This window comes from Oryza sativa, chromosome 11 (assembly GCF_034140825.1).
Source record: "Oryza sativa Japonica Group chromosome 11, ASM3414082v1".
Taxonomy (NCBI): Eukaryota; Viridiplantae; Streptophyta; class Magnoliopsida; order Poales; family Poaceae; genus Oryza; species Oryza sativa.
In genome coordinates, this window is record NC_089045.1 from 25,287,298 (window position 1) to 25,300,073 (window position 12,776).

The window sequence follows — 12,776 nt, forward strand, 5'->3', positions numbered from 1 at the left end:
TATTTAATTTCTCTCTACATGTATATAAACATGGATGAAGCTAGAACGAATATTAACTTATATCCCATACATATATATTACATGGTTAATATTCTAATCACATGTGGTAAGTCCATTAAAATTTCTTAAAATACCCTTAAGCTGCCATGTGGTGCACTAATAAATTAGAGAAAATATTAGAAATTCTAAGGAAAAAAACAAAGTAATTGATCTTAGAACAAACTAAATACTACGAGGTCCCACCTCTCCACCTTGGGTACGGACCTAAGTACGTGGGTACCTACGCTTCCCCTCCACCTTCTTTTTCTCCATGTATACGCTTCCCTCCTTTCCTTACTATATCATGCGCCTTCATGAGACGATTTAATCGCAAGAATTTTGAGTATCTTGCTCTCGTGTTTTTTATTTGTAGCCATACTACAAGTAATAGTTTATTAATTACTCGAGAAAAAAACATGATTCAAAAGTCGTAAGTACTTAATCTATTTTCTACTCAAAAGTTTGTGAATGGTTTTTTAAGATTCCTTAAGAAAAATAGAACCCTTAAATTATTAAAAAAATATTACAAAATAATAGTATCCGAACACTTAATCTATAAAACAAAATTTTTAAATAAACAATAAAAATCTTATCTTTCAATAATATAAGTGCCCGTGCATGCGTGTGGGCCATCTTCCTAGTTGGATTAAAAAGAAAATTTAAAGGAAATACCGTTCCTTGTTTTTCAAATTCCTGCATGCGTGCATGCACTCCGTCGGTCACGATAAAAAATTCGTAGCATGCAATTTGGTGGCATCCAGTATATACTAAATTCCTCTCTAGTAGCATTTAATTTCGTGGCATCCAGTATATACTAAATCCCTCGTTAGAGTACTGGGGATTTACTAGAACATGCTAATAATTAACGATGCATATACTGGTTCATTACTGCTTCATTCGTCTAGCTTCTTGGTTTGCTCCATCCAGAATCACGTTCATCGCCAGCGTGTACAGCTACCGTTGGATCAAATTAATATACAATCGTTCGGCTGGTAATTTTTTAAAGGTAGTATAGTATTGTTTTTTAAGCAACAGTGGCGGAACCAGGATCTCGATACGTCTGGGGCTCAAATTGAAGGCTTTTTAGGATTATGGATACCAGACACCTAATAGTAGTTGCCTAAATCTCGGCAGGACCCACCACATACCATGTTTTATACAGAAACAGCCTTCGGATATAGGAGTTCCGCATAAGGAAGTATGAATAGAATTCTACATGGAAACGATAAGCACTATTCGGATTGTATCCATATTAGTTTCCCTAATTCTACTTGGACAAGGGGACACCTATAGGTATAAATACAAGACCCCCTAGGAGGAGAGGGGACACGCAACAATAACCTATAGGTATAAATACAAGACCCCCTAGGAGGAGAGGGGACACGCAACAATAGATCAACATACAAGCCAATATACGTCAAGACAACCGTCGGATACCAACATCGGAGATAAGCTTAGTAGTCCCCATACGGTACCTACGACTACCATCAGGAGGGATCTAGCACTATCTTTGATCTCGCCGGATATGGATTCGAGGCGGAAGACTACCCTGTTGTCGATTACGTGTCAGCACTTCAGACCGCCATGTCGATAACAGATAGATAGGCTACCCCAAATATTGTACTGGTGTGATTATGATGAATAAGAGCAACGACCGGCTTTGGCCAACAGGAGTAGGGTTATTACCTGACAATTCAGGGGCCCAAACCTGTATAAAAATCCTCGTCCCCATCTCTTTTACCTCAGTCTCACATATACCCTGGTGCCAACGATCCCTATACTATGCAAATACCATAGTCGTGACATCAAACATCGACAGTGGCGCGCCAAGTAGGGGGATTTTGGTGCTTCAGGATTTTGACGAGATGGGTTCAAGAGATGGATTCTTCAATAGCAAACTACTCAACGACTTCGTATGTTGAGTGATATGACCCGAACGAAGTACGTTCTCCGGCGGATCGGGATCTTCGTCAAGCTTCGCCAAGTCGTCGTCACTATGGATTTTTTGACGAGGGATACTTCAACTACTTTGGATCTGGGAAGTCAAACCCAACCAGAGTACGTGCCCCGACAAGATCGGAACCATCATTGTCAACAATTTGGTCTATCGAGATCATCCAAGCCTCAAGATACGCGGCGTACTAAAAGACGTCAGATCGTATAATGTACAATGAGTACGCAGTAAGGTAATTGGTGGATTGGTTTTTTAAATTAATCTACTAATTTCGTAGATACATCCGGCATGTATCTATAAAAGTACGCAATATTTTATATGCAATTTATCGTACATATTCAGATCATACAACATTGTCAGATCTATAATTTATTATGTTTACCTAGAGCATGTTTTTTATACAATATCAATTATGCGAGTGCTTCTGATGTTAGGCCAACTACGGTTTAATGCTGGGGGCTCGCTCTATTTTCTTCCGTATAAATCATGCTTGTTTACGGTTTACATAATGCCTGATATTTAATCTGCTCGTTATGTCCTGAAAATACTAGAAGATTCATGCAATTTTCTAAGTACATACTCGATATGATCTGCTATATATCTTGCCTTCTAGAAAAATTTTCAGGAACAATTGAGCACTCGAGTAGGTTGTGGTCAAACACACACAATATCGAGAACTTTATCGATAAATGCGGAGTTGTCGCACCCAACCTACCAACGAAGACCGACGACCTATCTCATAGCACCGGCCATAGCTGGGCTATTCGAGAAAAGGTTGTTAACGGATAATTCCTCGTGAACGTTGTCGGCTTGATCACACGACATGATTGCGAATGGATATCCGGATATGCTATAAGTTGGGTATGTGAGTCATGCTGGCCACATGAGATGCACATGTAATAAACCAACTTTAGCGCCCCTATAGGTGATTGAGAGACGCCTACTCGTTGGTTCTCAACCAGTCAATCGTAGCGATCTCTAGCACCTCAACTTCAATCGGTCGAGAGACTCCTACTCCTGGTTCTCGAATCAGTAGGACGTAACGATCTCTCGTGCCACGACTTCAGATGGTCGAGGTACGACTACGGCAATAGCGTAGCGGTCCTCGCACCACGACTTCACTCGGTCGAGAGATGAGGCTACTCCTGGTTCTCGAACCAGTAGGCCGTAGCGATCTATCGTACCTTAACATCACTCGGTCGAGAGATGAGGCTACTCCTGGTTCTCGGACCAGTAGGCTGTAGCTATCTCTCGCACCTCCACTTCAAGTGGTTAAGGCTACACCTGGTTCTCGACTAGCGGTGTAGCGATTCTCCTACTATTTCCACTTCAAGTGGTCGAGTTAAGGCTACACTTGGTTCTCGACCAGCTGCTGTAACGATTCTCCCACTATTTCTACTTTAAGTGGTCGAGTTACGACTACCACCTGGTTCTCGACCAGCGGTGCAGCGATTCTCCTACTACATCCACTTCAAGTGGTCGAGTTATGACTACCCCTGATCCTCGACCAGTGGTGTAGCGATTCTCCCACTACCTCTACTCTAGCAAAGTTGATATCAGGTACACAGTATCGCCAAGTGTTTTACCCAGAGATCCCTTATCACGACAACACCTAGAGTTGAAACCAATCCTACTGTCCCTTTACGCCGCCCTGGCAAGGCCTCCGAGGAACCTAAGGGAACTTCGGCTGGGGACGCCCAGAGCGGATAAGGCCTTGTCAGGTAATGCAGACACGAACGACCATGTAAGATCTGGTCATGTAAGAGTTCTCACCATGCGTATTAATCAAGCCGTGTAATCGGAAATTGGGTTTTCCAACTTCACGGCTAGGGGCTAGGGTAAGTGTTTTTTCAACCAAGGCAGGTCAAGGGTCCAAGAGCCTTATCCTCCGAAAATGATTCTCCGACAACAAGGATGGGGGCTAGGGAGAGTGTATGACTCAACAAACTGACTGATCGAAGTCGGTAAAAGAGAAGACGCTCGTACACAAAACATTGGTCTGTAAATTTAATTCATTTTCAGTTTTCCATACATATTATAACATGTCACCCTTTGAACAGTTTTCCACCACACATCCTATGTCTTATACGGATACAACCTTAGGATATAGGAGGAGTTTCGCATAAGGAAGGATGAATAGAGTTCTACATGGAAACGACAAGGACTACTCGGATTGTATCAATATTGGTTTTCCTAGTTCTACTTGGATAAGGGGACACCTATATAGGTATAAATACAAGACCCCCTAGGAGGAAAGGGGACACGCAACAATAGATCAACATACAAGCCAACATACGCCAAGACAAGCCGCCGAATATCAACATCGGAGATAAGCTTAGTAGTCCCCATACGGTACCTACGACTACCGTCAGGAGGGATCTAGCACTATCTTTGATCTCGCCGGACATGGATTCGAGGAGGAAGACTACCCTGTTGTCGATTACGTGTCTGCACTTCAGACCGCCATATTGATAACAGATAGATAGGCTACCCCAAATATTGTTCTGGTGTGATTATGATGAATAAGAGCAACGACCGGCTTCGGCCAACAGGAGTAGGGTTATTACCTGACAATTTAAGGGCCCGAACCTGTATAAGAATCCTCGTCCCTATCTCTTTTACCTCAGTCTCGCATATACCCTGGTGCCAATGATCCCCGTACTATGCAAATACCGGCAAATACCATAGTCATGACATCAGACATCGACAAGGCTAACAACTATCCATGTCAATTCGTACAAGGAAGTACATACAGTACAAGAACTAAAAAAAATGCAAAACTAGAATACAATTTCTAAATATGCACCGAAGTACTGTAAAAGTGTAGAAAAAGTACAAGACTAGACTAAAATTTTATTAGAATACCTAATGCGATATGTCTTCATAATTTTCACTCTTCATCAACAGAAGGTAGAGAACCTGAAGCTAAATCTGAAAAATGATATTATATAATGTAAGTGATACAAATTATGAGAACTTAATTATTTGTAGGTTACAAAGCAATGCATGACATACCTCTAGGTAATTTGTGCTTGCGCGTCCTCAAAGCATGATAATGTTCTATAATCTGATGATCTTCAATGCTAGTAAAAACATCCCGCTCAATATAGCAAATCATGCAGTGATTCATCCATTCATCATTCATCTTGTTCCGCAGCTCAGTTTTAATAACATTCATAGCTGAGAAGGCTCTTTCCACTGTTGCCGTTGCAACGGGCAAAATCAAGGCTAATTCAATTAAGCGATATACCAATGGAAAAACTGTGTGTCTATCAGTTTGGACCATCTTAGCAGCAAGTTTACCAAGGTCAGAGCAGCTTGAGAAATCCAAATCAGATCTCACATTAGAGATAAATGTGTCAAGTTGGTCTCTAAGGACTAAACAATCATATTCAGAAAAGTCATCTGCATAAATCTTAGCAAGTTCAATGAGCTTATCTTCATCATAGTTGGCAAAAGAATTCCTTGGATCAAGGCAAGCAATACATCTCAATAGCTGAGTAGACCTTTCAGCAAAACGATTGTTTAACTCAACAATAATTTGATCAAGTACCACATTAAATATGCATGTCCGGCCGGCCGCTCGCCGCCCTGCGCAGTCGCCACTCTCCAATCGGCAATCGGTGATGTGAGAGACAGGGAGGAGATGAGGAGAGCTGAGAACGTGAGAGAAGAGAAAGAATGCGAAGCGGCGCTCGGTGATGCGGGATACGGCGTGATGCGAGAGAGAGAGGAGGTGGGATTAGGGTTTGTGCATCTATTGGGTTGGGCTGATGGGCTGCTATTGGGCTGAGGGATGTGGGGCTGAAACAGGCCATGTGTGGGGCTGGGCCTTGGGGATTTGGGGAAATCTGAAAAAAGTCAAGGTACTAGTCCACTAAAATTTTTTTCACGAGTGGGGCTTGCGCCCAAGCTGCCCTAGGCCCAGTTCCGCCCATGTTAAGTAAGAAGCAGTATGCACGTACTGTTTTTTAAAGTTAGTATAGCAATACATACTGTTTTTTAGTTTGATAGCAGTACATACTGTTTTTAGTTTAATAGCAGTATATACTGTTTTTTTTGTTAGTAATAGTACATACTTTTTTTTAAGTAGCAGTATATACCGGTTTTTAGTTAGTTGAAGTACATACTTTAATAGCAGTATATACTTTTTTTTTAATTAGTAGCAGTATATACTGCATTGAAGATGTTCATCTTTCCTTTTTTTTTTTGAAGGTATACGTTTTTTTATATACCTTTATTGGTGAGGAACATTATATACCTTTTTTATTCGGTAGAAGTATATTTTTTATTTAGTAGCAGTATGTACTTGTCATGACACAAAACAATAAATTTTAAGCAAAGCACATATACGTGGTATGATATATTGATTTTTTTATGTAAGCCACATACTGAAATAGACCGGTTGTATACCTAGACCTGAAATAGAGCCGGTATATACCATTTAGAGTTCATAAGTGGTATGTGCTATTTTCTTTTTATAAGTAGTATATATATACTACAATCCTCATCGGAGGAGTATATACCCATTTTTTTCAGTATATACTACCCATGAAGCAATATATACTTTTTGAAAGTACATACTGTTTTTTAAGTTAGTAACCTCATATGCACCTCCTAACAAAATGATTTCATTACGTAAAGAACCGGGTCAACTTTATTGTAGCTATAATTAATGTAACAAACGGGAAGTAACCCACTGAATTTTTGAAACAATTTCTTGTTTCCACATGAAATTAGTTGATCTCGTAGTAACAGTAATCAACAGCAGATTAAATAGAGTACAATTATGACGATAATGGAGTAAAATTAAGAAGAGATGATGGCAAATTAGATCAATACACGCACACATACCAATGACTATAATCTGAAACGAAATCACAACGAATGGAAAAGCGCGTGTTTCTACCAGACAAATCCTGCTATTCGTTGGATGGTCTGCCGTGATCTTCGATCGGAGGGGGACTTGCCGTTGCCGGTGCTGTAGGCAGTGCTGTGATGTCGCCGGCGCCGCTTGCTGCCGTTGCCGTATGATTTCATCAAGCCGATGGATCGTGTCGTCGCCTCAGGCTTGCCGATGGGCTGCGCCACGCACGCATGGACCCTGATCGATCGCCGATCGATGGATCGCAACGTGGCCGTGGACATCAATCGCGATCGAGCGACGGCGCCCGTGGACGTCGATCGAATCGCTGCCGTCGACGCCGAGTTGTCGAAGGATCTCGCCGTCAGCTCCGACTTGCTGATGGACTACACCGTGGATGCCGAGTCGCCGATTGGTCTCGCCATCGCCGCTGCCACCGAATCATCCGTAGATCGCGTTCTCACCTAGGAACCCGATTTGTTGCGATTTGGTTTAGCAGTACCGCATGGGAACGAGAGATTTATTCCAGCGTTCAGTATAAGCGCGGCTTCACGCCACGCCCGTTAATGTGCACGTTTTAAAAGTAACTAAATGAAATGCTACAATACAGCAATATATAATCGAGTAGATGAGTCAGGTGGTATTCCAAAGGAAAATAGGACACTTTTTTGGGAGTGACTGTGGATCGGTCGTCCGATCGAAAACTTCAAAAATCGGGACGTCAGCGTCCGATTTACGTACAAAACTATTTTAAACTGATTTTTCTCTTAAATTACTTGTCCAAATCATGATCTGATTGCACCATTAAACTCGTTGCAATTAAATCTTCAAAACAAGACCACACATGGATGTATTCCGACGAAATTTTTTTTTACAGTAGCTTATTATTGTATTATTTTTAAATTGTTTGCACGATGTTCCACTAGGTATATCAGAATTGTTTCACTAAGATCGAAAATGTTTCACTCGTTTAAATCGGGTGTTGTTTCACCTTATATAAAAACAATGTTTCAGTAAATAGCGAAAGAATGTTTCAGTTCACTGCAATATTATATCTATACATAGTGAAACATTGTGAGTACATTGGGTGAAACATTTTTCGGTGGAACAAAAAAATAAACCAAATTCTCTTAATAGGGGGTTTCCAAAATATGTGAGTTTTTTGTTGCAATGGAATGTTTCGTTCACTGCAACATTAGATCTATACATAATAAAACATTGTGAGTATAGTGGGTGAAACATTTTTGGTGGAAAAAATAAACCAAATTTCCTTAATAGAGAGTTTCTAAAATATGTGGGTTTTTATTGTAAAAGAGTATTTTAATTCACTGCAACATTACATTTATAAATAGTGAAACATTGTAAATACACTAGATGAAACATTTTTGTGAAAAAATGGGAGAGAAGTAAGTGAGCCCTGTATAGGCACATAGGGGGAGGGGCGCGGGGGGAGCCGCGCTCCCCCCACGCGCCGGGCGCCTGACATCGAGCATTCTCGCACTTTTTTTTAACGATAGTAAGAATAATTGTTTGTTAGTTAGAAAGAACAACAGTAAGTTAAATAGAAATGAACGCGAACACGCGACGACACGCCGCGCACACAGCTGCACACAAAACATGCTTTAATCAAAACAAGCATTAAACACATGTTACCTGTTGTCAACCAAATGCTCATCTTTTGTTTCATTTATAGGTTACAAAGATTGCATACAAGTTAATACCACACTTGCGCACACAGTATGTCTTAATCAAAGCAACCAAAAAACACGTGCTAGCTGTTGCTGATCAAATGATCACCTTTAGTTTCATTTAGGTTTAAAAGGTCGCATATAAGTTAATACCACATGATAGGTAATGACCAATCCAATTAAGAAACAAGTAATCGAAACCATGTCAAATACATAGACCTTATGAACTTGTATCGACAACACAACTGCGAACAGATACAATTATACAAATGAATACTCCTTCCGTTTCGTAATATAAGTCATTTTAGCATTGTCCACATTCATATATATGTTAATGATTTTAGACACCCCATTACCAGACTTGAGGGCAAGCCTGTGGGCTGAGATATTTTTTGTCGGTCCCGCAGACGACCTACAGAAATAATGAGTTTTTGTGAAGGTTTACTTATACCTACAGAAAAATTGGTATATTTCTGTCGGTTGTGGCTAGGACTCACAGAAAAATCAGCGCTGACTGGTGGGCCATATAACCATCGTATAAAACTTGCTCATCCAACCGAAGCCCTAAGGGTGTGTTTGGATAATGGGAAATGGAGAGTAGGATTGGGATTGGAAAATGAATGAAGGGTTATGATTAAATGGAAGAGGAAGAATGAATGGTTAGGATTTAAAGATACCTTTTGATGGGTGAGAAATCATTTCCCAATCCCGTTATCGAAACAATGCCTAAATTTTTTCCCCTCATTCCCAGTGGCTCGCCGCCACTACTCTTCCTCTCTCTCTATTCTCCCTGATGCCGGTCCTAGTGTCGGCGCCTCCGATGAACGGGGAACCACGTTGCTGCCCTGCGCCATCCACAGGCCCTGTCAATCTGCCATCCGTCGCTGCTCATCTCCGGTCGACGACGAGCCTCCGCCGACCCTCCCCCTTCCGGTGACCGGTCCTAGCCACCATGGACTCAGGTGCTCCAGATCCGGACACCCTGAACTCGGAGGTCGCGGATCCAACCATCCCGAGTTTGGGTACTCCAAATCCCACGACCCTAGCTTCACCAGCTCCAGATCCGGCCTCGAGGTAAGCGGTCCGCCGTCCCTCACACCACCCCGCGTCGTCGAGGTCGACCTGCCATGGGGAGAGCAGGCGCCAGCTATTCCCCTTCCACCCGATCCTCGGTAGTCACTGCCTCATCTCTTTTAATCAGGTTAGTGGTCAGTAAAAGCCGCCCTTGCCTTTCCTTGTGTCCAGATCTGAGTTGGTGCATCACTAAGATCTGTTGCTATTTTCCTTGTTAGACCTCTTAGCATAAGAAGTTTTTTTTGGTGTGTTTTTGGATACTCTACAAATCCCCCAATTTCTATGCTAGCTGAACAAATTAGACCTAGTTCTTTCTACGAATCGTGAGCTTCCTGCCAGTTGATGTCTTTCCATCTCTTTAGGAGAGTATTTAACTACTGAAATGCATAGTGCATAGGGAGGACACTATGAAGGATGGGTGAAAGACCAAGGAATATTAATGTGAGGTAAATTTATTTTTGGCTTCTCACTCAGAATACCCCCATTTTATTTTGCTGTTTTGAAGCAGCTTATGTTGAGATCTACATGCAAAACTAGGAAACGGTGATTTGTTTGACATGGAATTAACCTATCAGTGGCTTAGAAAATTATGATACTAGCTTTATGATAATTTTAAAGGATAATATATCTGGATATTATTCTTTTTTTATAGAATTGGATATAGAATTTACTCCTTATCATAGACTATGCTTTTATTGGTCACATTTAGTTAGAATTTAGATGTTGGTTAATATCTTCCCTAGAAAAATAAATCTAGTTAGAATGCAGATGCAGATGCTTTTCTTATGCTATTTTTGCCTTGTCATTCATGGTAATGATTGTGTGAATGATGAACACTATAGTGTTTTGCTTTCTCTGTTTCAGGAACAAACAAAACATTTATTTAGCTCTGTTTGTATGTATGAATACATTAGTGCTTTCCAGTCTCTTGTACTCTGGTAGTGCATATACATACTTCACACGTCTAAATCCATGTATATCTTTTGGCAAGACATACTGATACATGTGTTGGATATATACATGCCATCTAAACAAAATTAATTTCAGTCTCTTTGTTTTTAAAATTTTATTATGTACAAACCATTTATAATTTACCTTAGCTTGCAGCTTAAATGCCGCAGTTAAATATCTGTAGAACGTTGTACAACATGAAAAATCAAGGTATGCCTCTCATCCAATATCTAATGAGTTTGATCCTAGCATTCATGTCTTATCTGAATTGGCAGAGTACTACTGGAATAATTGTGAGGTCCACTTATCATTTCAAGTGTCGTATTTCATTTTTCATGCTTGTACAGATAAATTTATCTTGCTCGCTTGTTATTTATTTTGTAATGATGAAGAAAATTATGCCAACTGAACCTCTTTTTTAAAACCTTTTTGGTTTCATGGCCAAGGTTGAAGCACCACAGAACTTGGATTGCTGCTGGAAGACAATTTCCTTGTACATGTATTTGATGAATACAATTGTAACTGAACACATTGAACTTCCTTGAGTAACTGAACACATTGTACATGTATTACTAACTCTGATTTGAATGAATTTGTTGGTACTGAACTTGGATGGACTATTCATGTAAGCTTTGAAAGCTTGAATTTTGATGTTTGAATTGAGATTGATGTTCATATATTTATCCAAATTGGCATGTGTATTATATTCTTTTCTTTTCTTTTTTTTTTTGGGCGTGGAACACATTTTTTCTGACGGTGATTGATGGTTTTTCCTGACGGGTCCACGTCACAATTAACATTTCACAAACCTGACGCCAGTTGATATTTTCTGTGAGCCAACCGACAGGAATACCCGACAGAAAAATCATTTCTGTCGGGAAACCGACAGAAAAATTGAATTTCTCCTTGGTCTTTTTTCTGTCGGCGATTTCTGATGGCGCACCTACAGGAATACATTTTCTGACGGTAAGATCAATTTTTCTGACGGTTTCACTCCTACAGGGTTGGTCCTAAGTCTGGTAGTACATATATGTTTAGATTCTAACATCTACATGAATTTGGGTAATGCTATATGTTAGCGGTAACACTATCAATTCACTGTGTTAACACCTTGATCTGTCTTTCATGTCAGACGATGCAGAAACCTACCCACGACAATAATTACCTAAAATATTGAAAATATTTGTCATAATTTTATCCATGTCAAGCCTTTTCCTTAGAGTGCGCATCATGCTAAATGCATTTTCCTTATAAAAGCATTCTGCACCACCTTCGAAATCTCCGTAAACTACAAGCATCATGTCGGGGGGAACATTTTTTGGAATATTGACAGCAAGGAAGCATACTTTATGAAATTAGTCTTACCTAGGATAATGGTTCCAAAAAGGGAAATAATGATCAAGTGCTATCTAGATCTTTCAAAAAACACTAACAAATGCATCAACTTCAAGCACCAAATATTGAATCCATCTTGTACGACCCTCAAGGATAATCAAATCAATTTTTCAAGAACACCCCAAAGTAAAAAAGGGCAAATTTCCAATGTGAATAGCAGCCTTGTTCTATAAACTTTTCCCATTATATATGCAGTATAAGCCCTTCCCCCTTATATACCCAACAAGGGCATGCTTTTCCTGCATACAAGAGATCCCTATCCTAATTACCATAGTTAACAAATCTATGTAATAAACTTATCTGTTTTTTATGCTGCAACATAAGGGCATGTACAATAGTTGTCAATAGTGGTCTTTTAGCGTTGCTAATTAGGAATACTTATTGACATGGAAGAAAAAGAAAGAGGAGAGACAAAATATCGTTGTCATGCATAACAACAGCTTAACAATGACTCTTAATCACAACAATATGGAAATATTGTTGCATGAAGGTAAAAAGATGGAAAGAATATTAACAAAAGGAATATTTTTTGAGTTAATGATTAGAGCCTTTGTCGTCTCAACAATTATAAAGACACGGTCTCTAAATAATCTTATATTGTTTAAAAGATCATACTCGTATCTGCCATTGAACATGCCCTAAAACTAACAGAAGATAACTACTGCAAATCACGCTATGCAGCTAAGAAAAAAAGTGGAGGCAGCCTTCTCTAGGGCAAAAAAGATCAAGATGATAAAGTGCTGCTGAATAGCAAATACAAACTCAATTAGTGCCAGCCTTTATTTGCAGTTGAAAACTATTATCAGCCGAT

At 40.0% G+C, this 12,776-nt stretch overlaps 1 long non-coding RNA gene across 2 annotated transcripts; it reads left to right on the plus strand.

Annotated features, from left to right (window-relative positions):
• The first annotated feature begins 9,305 nt into the window (after window positions 1-9,305).
• On the plus strand, window positions 9,306-11,190 carry LOC4350880 (uncharacterized). Of its 2 annotated transcripts, XR_010737830.1 has the most exons (3): window positions 9,306-9,746; window positions 9,982-10,065; window positions 11,017-11,190. It is a non-coding gene; the product is annotated as an uncharacterized lncRNA (long non-coding RNA). The 2 variants fall into 2 exon arrangements; XR_010737829.1 differs by lacking the exon at window positions 11,017-11,190 and having other exon boundaries at window positions 9,982-10,079.
• The last annotated feature ends 1,586 nt before the right edge of the window (window positions 11,191-12,776 follow it).